Source organism: Serinus canaria, chromosome 8, assembly GCF_022539315.1.
Source record: "Serinus canaria isolate serCan28SL12 chromosome 8, serCan2020, whole genome shotgun sequence".
NCBI classification, from domain to species: domain Eukaryota; kingdom Metazoa; phylum Chordata; class Aves; order Passeriformes; family Fringillidae; genus Serinus; species Serinus canaria.
The window spans coordinates 24,387,938-24,403,361 of NC_066322.1; positions in this window are offsets into that span (position 1 = coordinate 24,387,938).

The following is a 15,424-nucleotide window of genomic DNA, read 5'->3' on the forward strand; positions in this document are numbered from 1 at the left end:
TATTTGCAGCTTGGCTCTACCTGGGGGAGCCAACATTAATTGCCAGGAGGTGGAGAGAGAACAGTGCTACAACCTGGGTCTGTGGATGGCTTGGAAAAGCACAAGGATATTCCTTCATTTTAGCCCTTCTTAGACAGGTATAAGGAATTGTTAACAAGAAGCAATAAAAAGTTTTATAGGAATGGAGGGGGTCCATGAGTATTTAAAGAGCAGGCTGGAAAGTGCAGGTGGTGAAGACAAAGCAGAAAGTAACAAGATCAAGCTGCACCAGGGAAAATCTGGTGTAAATTCCCCCCCTCCAAGACAAGGAAGAAGTTTTTTACTGTGAGGGTGGTGTGGCCCTGGCACAGGTTGCTCAGAGAAGCTTTTTCTGGCTTTCTTTTTTCCTCACTTTCAGAAGACAATTTTGCACCTGGATTCAAAGGTTTCACTGGGAAAGAAAAGGAACTGGAAATGGGTATAAGTTTGAGTGGTCAATTGTTTGCTCTCATTATTACATTAACTAGGACAGAAATCCCAGTGGGGCGGTAATAAAACACTGGAGATCAAAGTGCCAGGGTTTATTTTAATTTTTAAAAATTTTTTAATTTTTTTTTTCCTTAAATGAAAATGTGGTGATCTGTGTCCCCTCCATTTCCTCCCTAGCCGAACACAGGATTTTGTCTCAATGCTCTTACAGATCCTTTCCAACCTTAATGATTCTATGATTACAAGTGCATAATCTAATGACTACCAGCCCTATAAAATTTTCTTTTATTACTTTCTGCTGTCCCAGCCATAATTCAAGGGCCCAGCTTTGTTCCATGAATCTGAAATTGTTGTGAATGGGTTATATTTGGAGTTGAATACCAAGATGGGAATTGCAGACTCATTTCCAGCACCAGAAAGGAGCTCACAGGGATCATTACTCACCTTGTTTACCCTACAGGCCATCCTTAGGATGTGTGTCATTGCCCATTTTCCATATGGCATCCCAGGGACTGGTGTTCTTCTTGGCTGGCTGGCCCAGGCAAAGCTGGGAGGCTCAGGGACATCAATCAGGCCACCCAGATACTTGCAAAGCTTCTAACACTGCACTATATTTCTGAGTATTTGAGTTTATCCTCCTCTGGCTCCTGTGTGCCAAGCAGTAAAACTGGAATTATTCCATCAAATCTCCTTGGTTTTTTCTTTTCCTAGAATATGGCCTGGTTTTCCTGTGTCTGGAGCAAAAGACAAGGGAAAGAAAAGGAAAACACAAGCAGAAAATGAGTTTGCTAAAAATAAGTAGTTCCTGTTTTCTCTCCTGTTTGGTAGGAGCCTGGAAACAAGCTGGAGTGAAATCTCTAATGATAACAGTTTTATCTGGAGGTAAATGAATGGAAGAAAAATATTTCATTTGAAATAGAAATTTCACGTCAGTTTGACAAATATGGGATATGGAAGTGCCCAAGGCCAGGTTGTACAGGTGTTGGAGCCACCTGGGACAGTGGAAGGTGTCCCTGCCCATGGCAGCGGTGGCACTGGATGGGCTCTGAGGTCCCTCCCAACCCAAACCATTCTGTGATTGTGTGATGTCTGTCGAGCAAATGGGAGTCAAGGCACAGGATGAGGAAATAATTTTTGTAATGTGGGAGTTGGGGGCTGAAAAGAGACTGAAATCTTTCACTCTTTTACTCCTATGAGGGGTCAGGAAATCTGCAAATGGCTCATAGGACAATTGCAGTGAGGGGTGCTTTGATCCCAGCTGGATTTTGAAGGGAGTACCCCAAGAGGCCAATATGTGTTTGTACAGCCAAAATGCTCTGAAAATGCAATGAATTCCCCTTGGTAATCTCACCCTCAGCTTTGACCTCGGGTTACTGTTTAATACAAACAGTAAATGAGAGAAGATGGATTAGCATTGAAAGAGACTAAATAACCCGTGAGAGCAGTAAGGAACAAACAGAATAAATCTGTCTCTTGTGGGCAGTGTTGGCTCTTAACACCTTGCTCACGTTTTTGTTTCTTTGAGGGGAGGGACTCAGGGAGATGGAGGTGGAAACGATGCTGATGTGTCACTTGGGGTCCAGCAAGCCTTCCCTGAATGCCCAGACAGAGAGGCTGTCTGATAAATTCTCACTGCACATTTATGGTTCTGAATTGGTCTTGCAGCTGAAGAGAATTTAGCCTCCCCTGGAGATCATATCAGTCTCTTAAAGTAGAGGAGTAAAATGTGGCACTGCTGTCCCTCAGGGCTGCAAGTGGAGAGCCCTGAAAATGAAGTCAGAGGGCCCTGAAATGAAGTGCTGGGGACTCTGGCTCTCAAGGCTGCATTATCCCCAGCTGCACGAGCTGCCCCAGGTGATGATAGAAAGCTTTCCTGCTGTCCCAGGGGATGGGCTGCTGCAGGAGCTCTGCAGGAATAGATTAACTTGTGATTTGCTTGCTTTGCACACAAAATTTCTATTTTTCCTTGGGAACCAGGAGCATGTGCAGCCTCTTCCTGGGGCCTCTTTCTCTCCCTTTTCCTCTTTAACCTCTGTGTATCACCGAAGGGATATCAGGGACAGACAAAGGTGATACAGAGACTCCCATCATCAGAAGGCATGAAAAGCACTTTATTATTAGAAATTCACAGTTCTTATAGAAACAATAGTAGACCTAAGACTTGATCAGCTTTTAAGAATCTTCTCTCACCTATTGGTCAAGAAAGGACAACTTGTTCTTGTAAACATCTTTGACAAACAGAGATTGCCTGCCAGGTGCAGAGATTGGGATAATAATTGTTTTAATTCTTTCTCACAGCTTCCCAGGAAAATCCTGGGAGAGCTTTGTCTCTCTCTCTTCAGAGGATATGTGATTACCACATCTATGCTGTTATTTCCCCCTCTTTTGGGGCTCCTCAGGAGTTCCTCAGGCACACCATGTTTGTACACCTCACTCAGGGGACAGCTCTCTGTCCCACAGTGTCCCTGGCATGGCTGCTTGCTGTTTCTGATTGCCACTTCAAGCAAATTCCCTGCAGGAAAATTTTAGTGGGAAATTTAATGAGGTTTTCTTTATTTTTTTTGTACTCTGGGATTTTTTTTTTTTTTTAAACAAATAGTTATTCACAGCAACTCCAGTGTATTTTCAGGGATGGCAGGAGCAGAGTAGAGGCAAGGGAAAGGCACCCAATGTGTTTTGAGCTGGTGGGAAAACCAAACCACGGTGGTTTGACCTCTCCAAAAATGAGAAACTATCAAGAAGCAACAAATCCCACCATCATTTTGACCCCTGGCAAAATTGGCTCACAATTCCTGATCTATTTAAGAGTTAGGCTGAGACACCACAGGTGGGATCCAGTTTTCAGGAGAAGCTGCTGGAAGCTTTTAATCTTATAAAAGCACTTGTGGAGGAGATACCAGCCCTCCTGGGCTTGATATTCCTTTGTCACAGCTGGAAACTTCCCAGCAGGAGCTGGAGCAAGCCCTGAAGTGGGCAATAAGAAACATTTGGGAAGAAGAATAAATGAGCCCAGATCTGACAGCCCTGCAGAATGTGCCCCAGAGAGTGTAAGCTGAGTTATTTAGGTTTAGTTCTTTAGCTCTTTAAACAATATTTCAAATGACCATTAATTCCAGTTGGTTGGGAGTTTCAGAGGGTGATTGGGAGTGAGGACAAAGAATTTCTTACAAAAAAACTGAAGTAAAGTCAAAAGCTGCTGGTACTTTTGTCTTATTTGCACATGAATCTATGTGAATTACTCTGCCTCCTGATCCCTGCTCTGCTGGTGTGGATCATTCGGCAGCACCTTGGAGAGGGGATCTTTGTGGAAATAACTGGTGCTGGTGACTTATTAGCACTCAGAAATAGGAGAATGAAGCAGAGAGCCCCCAAAATGCTGCCATGGGAAGCTACAGAGGGTGTGGGCCTCGTAAACCCTCCCTGATACACCTGACACAGAAGATTTCCCTCTAATGTATAACCCTCCCTTTTAATTTTTAATTCTTATGGAATTTAGGGTTTTTTCTTCCTCATTGTTTCTTTCATCTTTCAATGTCTCATTTATCAGCAAACCTAAAGTTTATTTGTAAAAGCAAATATCTTTTTCCATTCATCAATCAGTGGAATCCTTCCCATTGTTTCTTTTATCTCCCAGCGCTGGTTTTATCTACCAGCAAACCCACAGCTTGTTTGGAAAGACAAATCCACTGTTCCTCTCGAGAGGGACCTTAAAACTCACCTTGTTCCACCCCTGCCATGTGGGGACAACTTTCACTGGACTATCTGCTCCTTCCTCTAGTCTGTCACCTTTCCCCACCTGCTGTGGCATTTGTGGGATATTTTTTTGTGTGTGTGTTATTATTTTACCTCTTTTGTCAGCAGAAATACCATAATATCCCATTTAGATTTGGCAAAGTGGGATTTGACTGGGGCTTTTTAAGCAGGTCTAAGAACAGTGGGGAGGGGTAAGGGCACGCCCTTATCTTCTCCCTTAATTCTCTCCCATTCCCGAGGATGAGCTTTCACTGCTCTGCAAGTTCTCCCCACATCCTCTAGATGCTACTCGTGCTCTGCAGGAGCCTCAATTCCTGAGCAAAGCCCCGAGCCGAGGTGTGGAGCTCCTTCTGTGCCAAACCCAGCATCAGCATCTCCCTCCCTTCCCCTCCCCTAATTCGCTTTCTCGATTGTTCCTGTCACAGCGAGAATTTACAAAATTGTCACTTAAGAGGAGAAAGTGACAATTTCCCTCGAAATCTTCTGGTTGCAGGGACCTCTGCTGCCCTTTTCCTCAGCACATTAAATGCATCCAGTGCAAGGCAACACTTTGGAGAGCAAACCAGCAAATAGTGAGGCTGCTCATTTTAACTCTTCCCCGAGTCTGAGTTTGGTCCTGGGAGGAATTTCTGATGAGCTTTGCACTCTCTGTTATTAGTTCAGAGATTAAAGGAATGCGTTATGAAGTTTGCCATTAATTTTAATTTTGGGTTCCCTTGTTTTCACCTGTTGTTGTTCTGTTACATTAGCACTTAGGAAAATGTCTTTTTAACGAGAATTTGGGTGTCTTTGTGTCTCTTCTTGTGGTGTTTTTGCCTGACCACTCCCTGGGGGAAGAACCTTTTTCTGATATCCAGCCTAACCCTCCTCTGACACAGCTCCAGCCATTCCCATGCTCAGATTAATTGTAAAACTGAGTTTTATCTCTCTGCCTTGACTTCTACTCTTTTTTCTTTCCACTTCACTGGGAGACCTCCAGCAAAACATCCCAGTGCAGACAGTCAGGAGGAGGTTTTCAGTCTGCTATCACACTGAGGGGTCTAGGGAAGGTAAAAGCACCATATATCCTGCTGAATGGCCCCAAAATGGCCTCAGGCTGCCTGCAGGTTCAGCAAGGTGACATTGCATGGGTTAACCATAAATCACAAATCAATGGCAAACTAGAACTGGAACATGAGGGAGCAGCAACAGCTTCTGGGACTTGACAGAGAGATCCTGGCCTTCAGAGGGTTGGGATGTTTAAATTCCAGGCCACATTCCTGTGCCAGGGCTTTGCTGGGCACTCAGCCTCTCCTTGCCTCCCCAGTCTGATTTTAACTTATTTCCCTTCCTTGTCTGTGCCTGCAGGGACCAGGCAGAAAGGCTCAGCTGAGTGTGGCATGAGTGTTAATTAATAATAGACCACTTATGCTGGGCAAGAGCTGCTTGTGTGCAGTTTTGGGTGTTCTTTTCAAAGGTCAGAAAAGACACAAGCAGCAAACCCTTCATCCATCCTCTCAGAGGGGATGCTGTTTCAAAGTGGCTTCGTACAAAAGCCACAAAATTCTCCCTCAGTAGCCACAACTGCATAGGTGTGGTGTCAAACCTCTGGTCACATGTAAATGTTTTCAGAGGAAAAATGCAGCTTTTCAAAGCAAATCCCCGTGGCTTCAGCTCTGAGTTATTCCAGCTACTTCTGCATGAAGCATTTTAGAATGTTTATATACAATCTAGTTAATATGAAGCCCTTCATAAATTTTAACTGTCTGTGGCAACAGCTCAATAAATTTTCTTGGCCCAGCCAACTGTGTCTGTTGTAGAAAGTATTTAATGTCTGTAAGGAGCCCCAGGCAGGTGGGGTTTGGCAGATTCATGGTTGGCTGTGGACAAGCAAAGGGAACAGCCTGGGAGTGCTTGTCCTGCCCCAGCCCAGGTTGTGCTGGAGCTGCCTGAGGTTGGCAGAGCAGGGGACAGCAGGATCATGATGAACTGGTGTTAAAATGTGGGATTTCTTTCCTAGGAAAGTCATCCAGGGCTCATGGACATCAAGGCTTGGACCTTCCTGGTCCAGTGGGAGGTGTCCCTGTCCATAGTGGAACTGGATGGGCTTTAAGGTCCCTCCCAAACCCAAACCACTCTGGCATTCTGTGGTGACCCATGTTACAGCTCTCTCTTCTCCCTGAAAGGTTTTAACTGACTTCTCCAAGAACAGGAGGTTCCCCTGCAGGTTGGTTCTTTCTTACTGCCTGGAAGCTCAGCTTCCCTTAGGGGTAACCTCAGTATGGATATTAGCTGATGATCCCCACCCCAGTGGTGTCAAAGCTTCCATTTCTTAAATTCCATTCAAAAGCACAGAGCAATTCTCATGCCAGACAATTCTGCTGGGTCACCAGCCCCAGATAATGAATATTTGCTGGGTGAGGGGGTGCTGAGCATGACCCCACTGCACGGGGCTCCTCTACTCCCACCCTGTAGTTGTGTGTTCCAAGACCTTCCCTTCCTCTCTCGCAGCTCAGCAAAACAGGAATCTGCACAAATTTCTCACATCTTGTGTTTGCACAACACTTGGTTGTGTGCTCTGTCCCAGTGTTGAAAACCCTTCATTTTTCTCTCCTTGTAAGATACCAATTTCTATTTTTCTACCTGGCTGAGAATCCAGTGCTTTTCTGAATGTTCAGTGGAAAAAAACCACTATGCAAAAGTGCTGGATCTCATCCCATCCCCAGTCATTTACTTCCTTCAGCAGATCATGAAAGAAAGACAACAGAGCAGTTCAGAGGTGGTTTTTGTCTCAGGAACAATTCCCTTTTCTGCTCCAAAGTGCTGATTGTAGAGTGCATGTGGTCCCTGCACACCCTGGGACCAGCACCTGCAGCTGCTGCACTGCCTCAGACAGCCCAACTGTCCCCAGAGAAATAAAATGAACAATTTTGGAGAGTGCCTTGGGGATGCAGGCTGTCAGCCTTTTTCAGATTCTTGTGCTTTTGCTTCCTCTGAGGCTTTTCCTGGCTGTGGCTGTTCCAAATGATCCCAGAAGGGATTTTACACGGGGTGTAAATACACTCTGATGGGTGAGGACTTTGATAGTTTGGAAGGGTGTGCTTTCATGTAGGTGTTTTGCAGGTTTAATTTGGTTAGGTTTGGTTTGTGTCAGGAACTGGAGTTGGATGGGGATTTCATTGCTACAGATGGTGCCTTGATAGAAATCTTTGGTCTAGTACAAATGGAACAGAAATTTCAAATTATGCCCACAGGCTCAGAAGAAGAGAATCCAGATCAGTAATGCAGCAGGTGTTGGCCATTTGTAATTCCTGCTTCCCCATTTGGGCTACATCAAGCAGCCCTTCAGTTCTGGGACTTGTGCAGCTTTGGCTCTGATGTATTGATGTCAGCAATACCTTTTATTTTCCCTGAAACACAATGTCTGTACATGTGATTCAACCAGGGTTCAAGCTGAGTGCCAGCCAAGGCTTTGTTAAATTTTTTTTTTTTGCCCATCCTTTGGGAACAGCTCGATTTGCACCTGAAATGAGCATGCTGAGCTTTCCTGGTGCCTCTGCCTAGGATAATCCTGATTTAAAAGCCCTGACTGGAAACTTCAGCAGCCCTTGGCTCTGGTATTTAGAAACTCAGAGTATTTTGATGGTCTTGGTCAGCTTGGTTTTTCCTCCTTGGGAATTAAAGGGAAAGTTTGAGGATAATGATTAGCCTTGTCCTTCTCTAGTGTTGGACCATGGTAAAATTTCCAAAGCAAAGGAAACATCAGTCTTGGTGCCTTGCTGGAGTTTATTTTAGATGGTGTAGGTTGTACATTTGCACAAATCAGGTTTTAGCTATGCCACATTTTTTGGTATGGAACAATGGAATTTCTTAAAGCAAGGTTCACCCCATAGGAGAAAATATTAACTCCAAGTTGACCATAATGGGATAATAATGGAAAGCTTCTGAACACTGGGTTTTTTTTTTTAAAGTCGCTCTATGCCAACAATTCTTCCTAACCTGATGTATAACATGACATGTTTCATTCAAAAATAAAAAGTGTATGAGGAAATATTCTTACTATTTAGTTTAACTTAAAAAAAAAAGGGTAGAACACATCTGTTAAAAAAAAAGGGGGAAAGGGGGTTTAGAAACTATTGAGGTATAAAACATTCTGGGAGCATTGAAAAGGCCAGCACCAAAACTGTTAAAAGACATGAATTTAATCTTCTACCTTGGTTTATTTGATGACTGTTCTTGTATCTAGGATCCTTCCTATGGGTTTATTGGCTAAAATTGAATAGTCCAGTGCCACATTCCTCATACTGGTGCTTTTGATGCAGAGCTCCAGGATTCAGGACAAGGCGCTGGCCTGCTCATATGTGATGTGTGTGCTTTGGCTTTATTGCCAGGTTTCAGCCTTTTCCCAAAGCTTCACTAGAGGAGGCTGTTTGTGTGTGACAGTTGTTTGAGAGATTTCCATCTGAACTGTTTCATTAGCTGAAATTAGTTCAATTTAATTGTTTCTGGCTTGTGCTGCCTGGCTGCAGCTGGGAGGTCCTTCCTCACCAGACCCCAACCTGTGTCTCTTTGAGGGATAATCCTCTAGGCTTTACCTGCAACATGCTCATCAATTCTGGTTGTTCTCTGTCTTGCCAAACTGCCTGTCCCCCCATTTGTCACCTCTGCATGGACGCAGTCCTGTGAGACACAGGGAATTTCTTCCCTTAGCTTTGCAGTCATCACTTGCCATACAGACAGAATGTTTTCTTTGGACAGTAACTGCAACTTGGAAACTGGGATTTATTGCAGATATCACAGAATCACTGCCTGCTTTGAGTTGGAAGGACCTTCAAGATTATCTTGTTCCACCCCTGCCACAGGCAGGTGAGAGGTCCCTCTCAGTAGAGAACCTTCCACTGTCCCAGGTTGCTCCAAGCCCCATCCAGCCTGGCCTGGAACTGTCTAAACCACCCTGAAAACCAAATCATGGGGAGTGGAGAGATGATTTCTGAGCTCTGAGTGGAGCAACACCCACAGGGGAGCCCAGTACAAAGAAGGATCAATCACAGGAATGTAAACTTTGAAATAAAAGCAGAATATTGCTTTGGGTCTCACAGGAAAGTGAAACAAAAATGCCCTGAAAGCAGCAAAGGAGAGGACGAGGTTGACACCAGCTCCTGTTGGTGTAGACACAGAATTCACTCTGTCATTCTTGCTTGTTTTTTATTATTCTTGTTATTTATTATTCAGAGGGGATTATACAAATGGATTCATTAGCATTTTAGCACAGATCCAGCTGAACCGCTGGAAAAGAACGGGAGGAAGGGAGGGAGGAAGGGAGGAAGGAAGGAAGGAAGGAAGGAAGGAAGGAAGGAAGGAAGTTTTCCTCACCACTTGCTCCATCTCCTGGTATCTGCTCTTTGCAAATTATTTTGCACAAAGGTGAACAGGAGGAAGTGTCTGGTATTGGAAAATGGAATAGAGCTCTTTTCCCCATGCTGTGTTACCAAAGCTCCTTGTTCACCAGGTGGATACTTATCCTTTAATGCTTGATATACAGCTGAAAGATGAATTGAAAGCCTCAGTGGGTTTCTTGGTTCCTCTCTTGGTTGATGTGAAAAAATCCTGCCAGGGATGGCTCTAGGACTGGCCAAAGGACTTGTCTGAGAATAACAAAGCTGCAGACAAAAATCTCTTCTGTCTGTTGATGTTTAACCTCTCCTCTCATGGTGGGGAGGAGGACTGGGAAGAAAGCAGCAGTTTCCTAATTGAAACAAAATAAAATATAATTATGGTGAAAGGGAGAGAGACAGAGGCAAACAGCAGGAAAGGTGAGTGATGCCCAATATCTGAGTCCCCCAGCAATGATTGCTCCCTCCAGTCAGCTCCCCCAGTTTATGCACTGGGCATGGCATTCCAGGGGATGGAATATCCCCCTGGCCTCTTGTGGATCAGCTGTCTGGGCTGTGATCCTGCCTTCCTCCTCAAGGAGAACTGCACAATCCATCCCAGTTTTGGGAAGGAGAATAAACAATGCATTGGCAGATACACAACACAGGTACCTGCATGTAATTTTAATGAGTGTGGAGCTGGAATTTAAGTGTTGTTTTTCCAGCACACCTCTGCACATCCTGTGAAACAGGTGAGGGATTGTGCAGAGTGGGCCACTAAAGGAATGCAGTTATGTGATCTTGGAGGTCTTTTCCAACTTTGATGATTCTGAGCTGCTGTCTCACAAATCAGAGTGAAATTGCTTTCTAGAGTCTGGAAAAGTTGTGTGTATGAATTCCAAACTCTGTCAATTAACTCAACCCAAAGCATTGAGCTGGCCTTTATTTGCATAACCAACAAGCATTTTTTATGGAGAGTCCAAGACTTTAGAAATGCCTTCATATCACTGTGACAAGAAAAAAAAAAAACACTTTTAAAACTCAGTGTCTCAGGGGATGCAAGCTCACATTCCTGAGGGGAGGGCTGGGATTGGCAGCACACACAGAGCTGATGCTGTTCAAAGTGGTTGAACCCTGTCACAGTCTCAGATGTGACTCAAGAAAGGACAGCAGAGCTGACCTACATCCCTTTGAGTTTAAGGATGCTGACAAGGAGTTTAGGTAAACGAGGATAAAACTCCTTTAATCTGCTGGCAGTTATTCAATTTTTTTGATGTTTTAAGAAGAATTCCTTCTCTCTTTGCTCTGACTGCTAAACTAAGTTGCCTGGGAAACACATAAACCAAAACTGTTCCATTATTCCTGGTGCTCACTTGGTGATCCAGCAAAAAGAAGTGCTCCCAGGAAAAGCAGCCATTCGCTGTGTGGTTGGATTTATTTTGCTGGGTGTTAAAATCTGCAGAGCTGCAAGATAAAAAAACCTGGAGAAATCAACCTTCAGTCCAGCATGGTTTTTATCTCATCCTAAGTATGAGGGTCTTAACAGCCCCATTTTCCTTTGTATTACAAGTTTTTTTCCTATGGTTAATCTCCTTCCAATTTCTCAGCAGTTGATTAAACTTCCTTTTTTTTTTAATTTTTTTTTTTATTTTTTATGAGAGAGAGGAAAATCAATATAAAAACCTGATAGCTCAAATTCATTTTTATTTTTGGAGAAGCCTTAAAGCCCTCAGTAAATGAGGCTATAGGTTGAGGCTGAGCACCAGCCTGTCCTTGCCGTGCTTTATTCTTAGAAGCTCCTGTTCTGGGCTTTGCCATTTGTGCCTCAGATCTGATCTAATTGTCAAAGACAAAGAACTGCTCTGGCAGCCTCTCCCAGGGATAATCTCTTATGCTGAGAAAATCTTTAGACTTAATTAAGACAGTTTTATCATTCCTGTGAACTTGCAGAGTGGCACAAAAAGGCCCATTAATGCTCAGAAAGTCTCTCTATTCTAATCCAGTGATATTAAGCAGGGGTTTATTTCAATGAAGGTAACAACCCTCTCCAAGTGGGACTTGTTTTGCACAGAGCTGTGGATCATTCCTTTATCTCCTCTAGAGATGTAACTTGAAAACTTACTCTACAAATAATTATTTTTACATCTTAAAAGTGGTGCTAAACTCAGGACCCTGATTGAGCTGTCATTGGGAAAGTATAAATATCCTCTGAGTTTACCTCTTATAAGGCCTTTTTATTTTTATAACTGTTTAACAAGAAATGTAAAGTTATACATCTGATCAAAGGACGTCCCCTGATGTTTTATGCAACGTGTCTGCCTTTGACTGGAACAAAAAATAGATCTGAGAGTACTTTAATCTGTTGAAAGCAGAACTGTACTTAACAGTGAGCGTCACATCTCGATTGTTTGAAGTGACTTCAGGTTCTCTCATCTGACTTGACATTGTTTTACTTCATTGTTCGTGCATTTAGGATAAAAGAAGATCATTACTATTTTAAAGTTAACACAAAGAAAGTAGTCATGATCAACAGCAAAGGTTCCCAGCTCCTTGTCTGTGGGTTTTGGGGATGCTGCTTGTGAGTGACTCTGTGTATGCTCTGTGTGTTCAGTTATGTATTTATGTTGAATTACTAGTGCTCTACATTGTGGTACTAAAGAGCTGGAGGACAGTGCTGTGTAAACAACAGAAAGACTCTTTCAGGTCCTCACTTTGGTTTGCAAATTTGGGCTTGGATTCTTGCAGAAAGATTAGTGCTGTTTTCTGTGGAATTTACACAGTGGTTGAACATGAAGCCTTTAGTGAAAGGGAAAACTTGTGAACTTTAGAAACTTGCATTTGGCTTGAGACTGCTCATCACTTCCTCTCCAGTTATCAGAGTCTATTTTACTGCTCTCAAACAGAGGAATTTGGAGGATTTGCTTCCACCTGGATACCCAGCAGCTCAGAGGCACAGGGTGCCCATAGAAGCTGTGGCTGCCCCTGGATCCCTGGCAGTGTCCAAGGCCAGGTTGGATGGGGCTTGGAGCTCCCTGGGACAGTGGAAGGTGTCCCTGCCCATGGCAGCAGGTGGAACAAGAGATTTAAGGTCCCTTCCAACCCAAACCTTTCTGGGATTCAAGTACAATTCCCATCCTGGACAGGCTTTAGCAGAGGGTTGGCTGGCAGGGAGCAATGGAAATGGCATGGAGGTGTTGCACTCCTGGGGGAGGCTGAGTGTGCCTGGGGCTTCACTGCATCCCATTAATGTCCCCTGCCATGGGCCCTGGGGGATGGCTGTGTGCTGCCTTAAGGCACCTTTGCTGCACCTCCTGCTTTTCAGATCACAGATTTCTTACAGTTCTGGGTCATGGTTGATCCAGATATGCCAGCCATGACGTTGGGAAGTTCAGCTCCTGCTTCTTGAGGCTCTCCCCTTCCTACTCCCTCATCTTCTCCATTAGCCCTTCATTCCAACCAGCCATTTCATCCTGAAGAAAAACTTCTGGACCAATCATTCCTTGAAACTCATCCCCCCCCTCCAGTGAAAAGTTCTGACCTCAAATGATCTGCAGGGAAAGAAGATGTTTTACTAAAGCCCTCCCCATTTGCTCTGCTCCATGTTTACTCCTTAGGAGTAAAGTCTTAGGAGTCTTAGGAGCCTTTAAGCACAGACCATAACAGCCTGTGGGGTCTGTGCCTGCCCAGTACAGGGACACTGCTCCCTGTTATGTGACAGTGGCTTCCTTTGTGGACAAGGATTTGTCCATATCCAGTCTTGGCCATCCCACTCTGGCTGTCGCAGAAATCAAAAGGAAAGACCTGGTAAGGACTTCTGACCTGCCACAACCAAAATCTGCTGTAGCTTGAGGTATTCCAGTAGTGCTGTTCAGTTTTATTCCAGTTTTGTTGCTAAATTACAGATGTTGGACAGGTAACAGAGAGGTGGTGGGGCTGAAATATTCTTCAGCTGCACAATTAGAATAAAACCAGAGCAAATGAAGACCAGTGAAGTTTCTGTCCCTGCACCTTGTACCTGGCTCATCCTGTGGGTTCTGCCATTGCTTTTTTTAACCTACCTGAGCTGCCATTGCATGGCATGAGAATTCTCTTTTAACATGAGAATTCTTCCAATCTGGAAGTAATTATAATCATAGACTGAAATATTAAATGGAACAACAATCACAGTTGTATTTATTTTTTATTGCAGCATATGTTTCTCTCCTGAGTTTTGGAAGATGTTGCTGCTTCCTCTTCAATCAGAGAAAGGAATGAGCCATGACATTTCTTTTTAATGAAAATGCTGATCCAGTGTTATCTTTGTGGAGCTAAATGAAAAGTTTCTAAGGCTGACTTGGTTGAATACATTTATGGTTTAGCCTGGGAAGTACTGATTTAGTGCTGGTGAGAAGTTTGATATCTTTTTTCATGTTGAGGCTGATTTTTAAGAGCCAGGGAAAACTTGGTCTGCTTGGTATTTGGTAGGATGGTTTTATATGGTCAGAAAATCCAACAGTTGAGCAGTGACACGTGTCTGTTTGAAAGGATCCTTCCCTGCCAAAAGGGAAGCAATGCTCAGGTTTATCTTTATGGAAGGGAATGGATCATCCAAGATGATGTGTGGATTGTTGTTTGGGATTTTTTGGGTATTCCTGTGTGGCTCCTGTTTGTTTTTATTTTTTTTTTCTTTAGTTATTAATTTATATTTTTATGGAGGACAATAGGATTGAGGTCCCTCAATCCAGAAGAAAAATCTGGTTAGTCTCTCCCACATCAGGGATATGATCTTTCTGAAGCAGTGGGAGAGGCTCTAACAGTGACACCCAATCTCTAAACAAGCCAGTCTCCATCAGAGGTTCTTAGGTGATTTAAAAAGAGAATATTTAGGTGTCTGGCAGGAGCTGATTTTCTGCTGTTTGCAACAAAGTGACTGCAGCAGTCTTTTCTCAGGGCCCAGCGTGCAGAGAGCTGTTAAATACAGAATTTTCCTTGGCTTAGTGGCTCACAGAGAGTGGGTTTTCAACAAACAAAACACTTTTGTTTCAATAAACAAAAAAAAGCACACAAACACTGGGCCAAAGGACTCCAAATAATGTGTGGTTGGCTTGGGGGAAATTGCCATTTTAAAGAGCAAAACAGTGCTGCTTTTAATGCAGGTGCCCAGACCATTGAAACTGGCTGGGCTCTCTTCAGATAAGTGGTTTCATAGCCCATTATCAAATAGGAACTGGGAAGGTGAAAAAAAAACAATGGTATGTTTTGTTGGCTGGAATTTCAAAGCTTTCACACTTAAAAAATAAAACAGACTATAGAAATAAGAATAATTAACAGAAAAATTAACAGATTAGAGAAAGAAAAATTAACTTCTATAGATTTAGAAACCTTAGAGATGTTTTAAGAAAAGACCAGCAAATCCAGTGCAACAAGGAGAAAAATCCTTCCTGCAAAACCCTTCCTGCAAATCCTTCAAACCCTTTCCTCCCTCATATTCAGCTTATTTCTATTTTGAAACTATTCTTGGTGTGTTTCAAAGACTTTCTGGATTGATTTAAACTAATTGCAACAAGTTGGGGTAGTACCTTTAGAGGAACACACAGATTTTAGTAATTTTTTATTTACCCAAAACATCTCCTTGAACTTAAAGTTCCTCATGCAAATAGGTATGTGGTGAGAGTTTTTAGCCTTTCAGAATTAAAAGAGAAACATCTATTTCTAATTTTTCAGTTCAAGCAGTTTCACCTTGCTTCAGGTGATTTCAGTTTTTGCCTCTGCATTGCAAATATAATGATAAAAGTTTTCTTTCCTTTTGGTTCTTTGCCCTTCTCTTTTCCTAGATTAGATTTTGCTGGCATGGATTTTGTCACTGGTGTGTG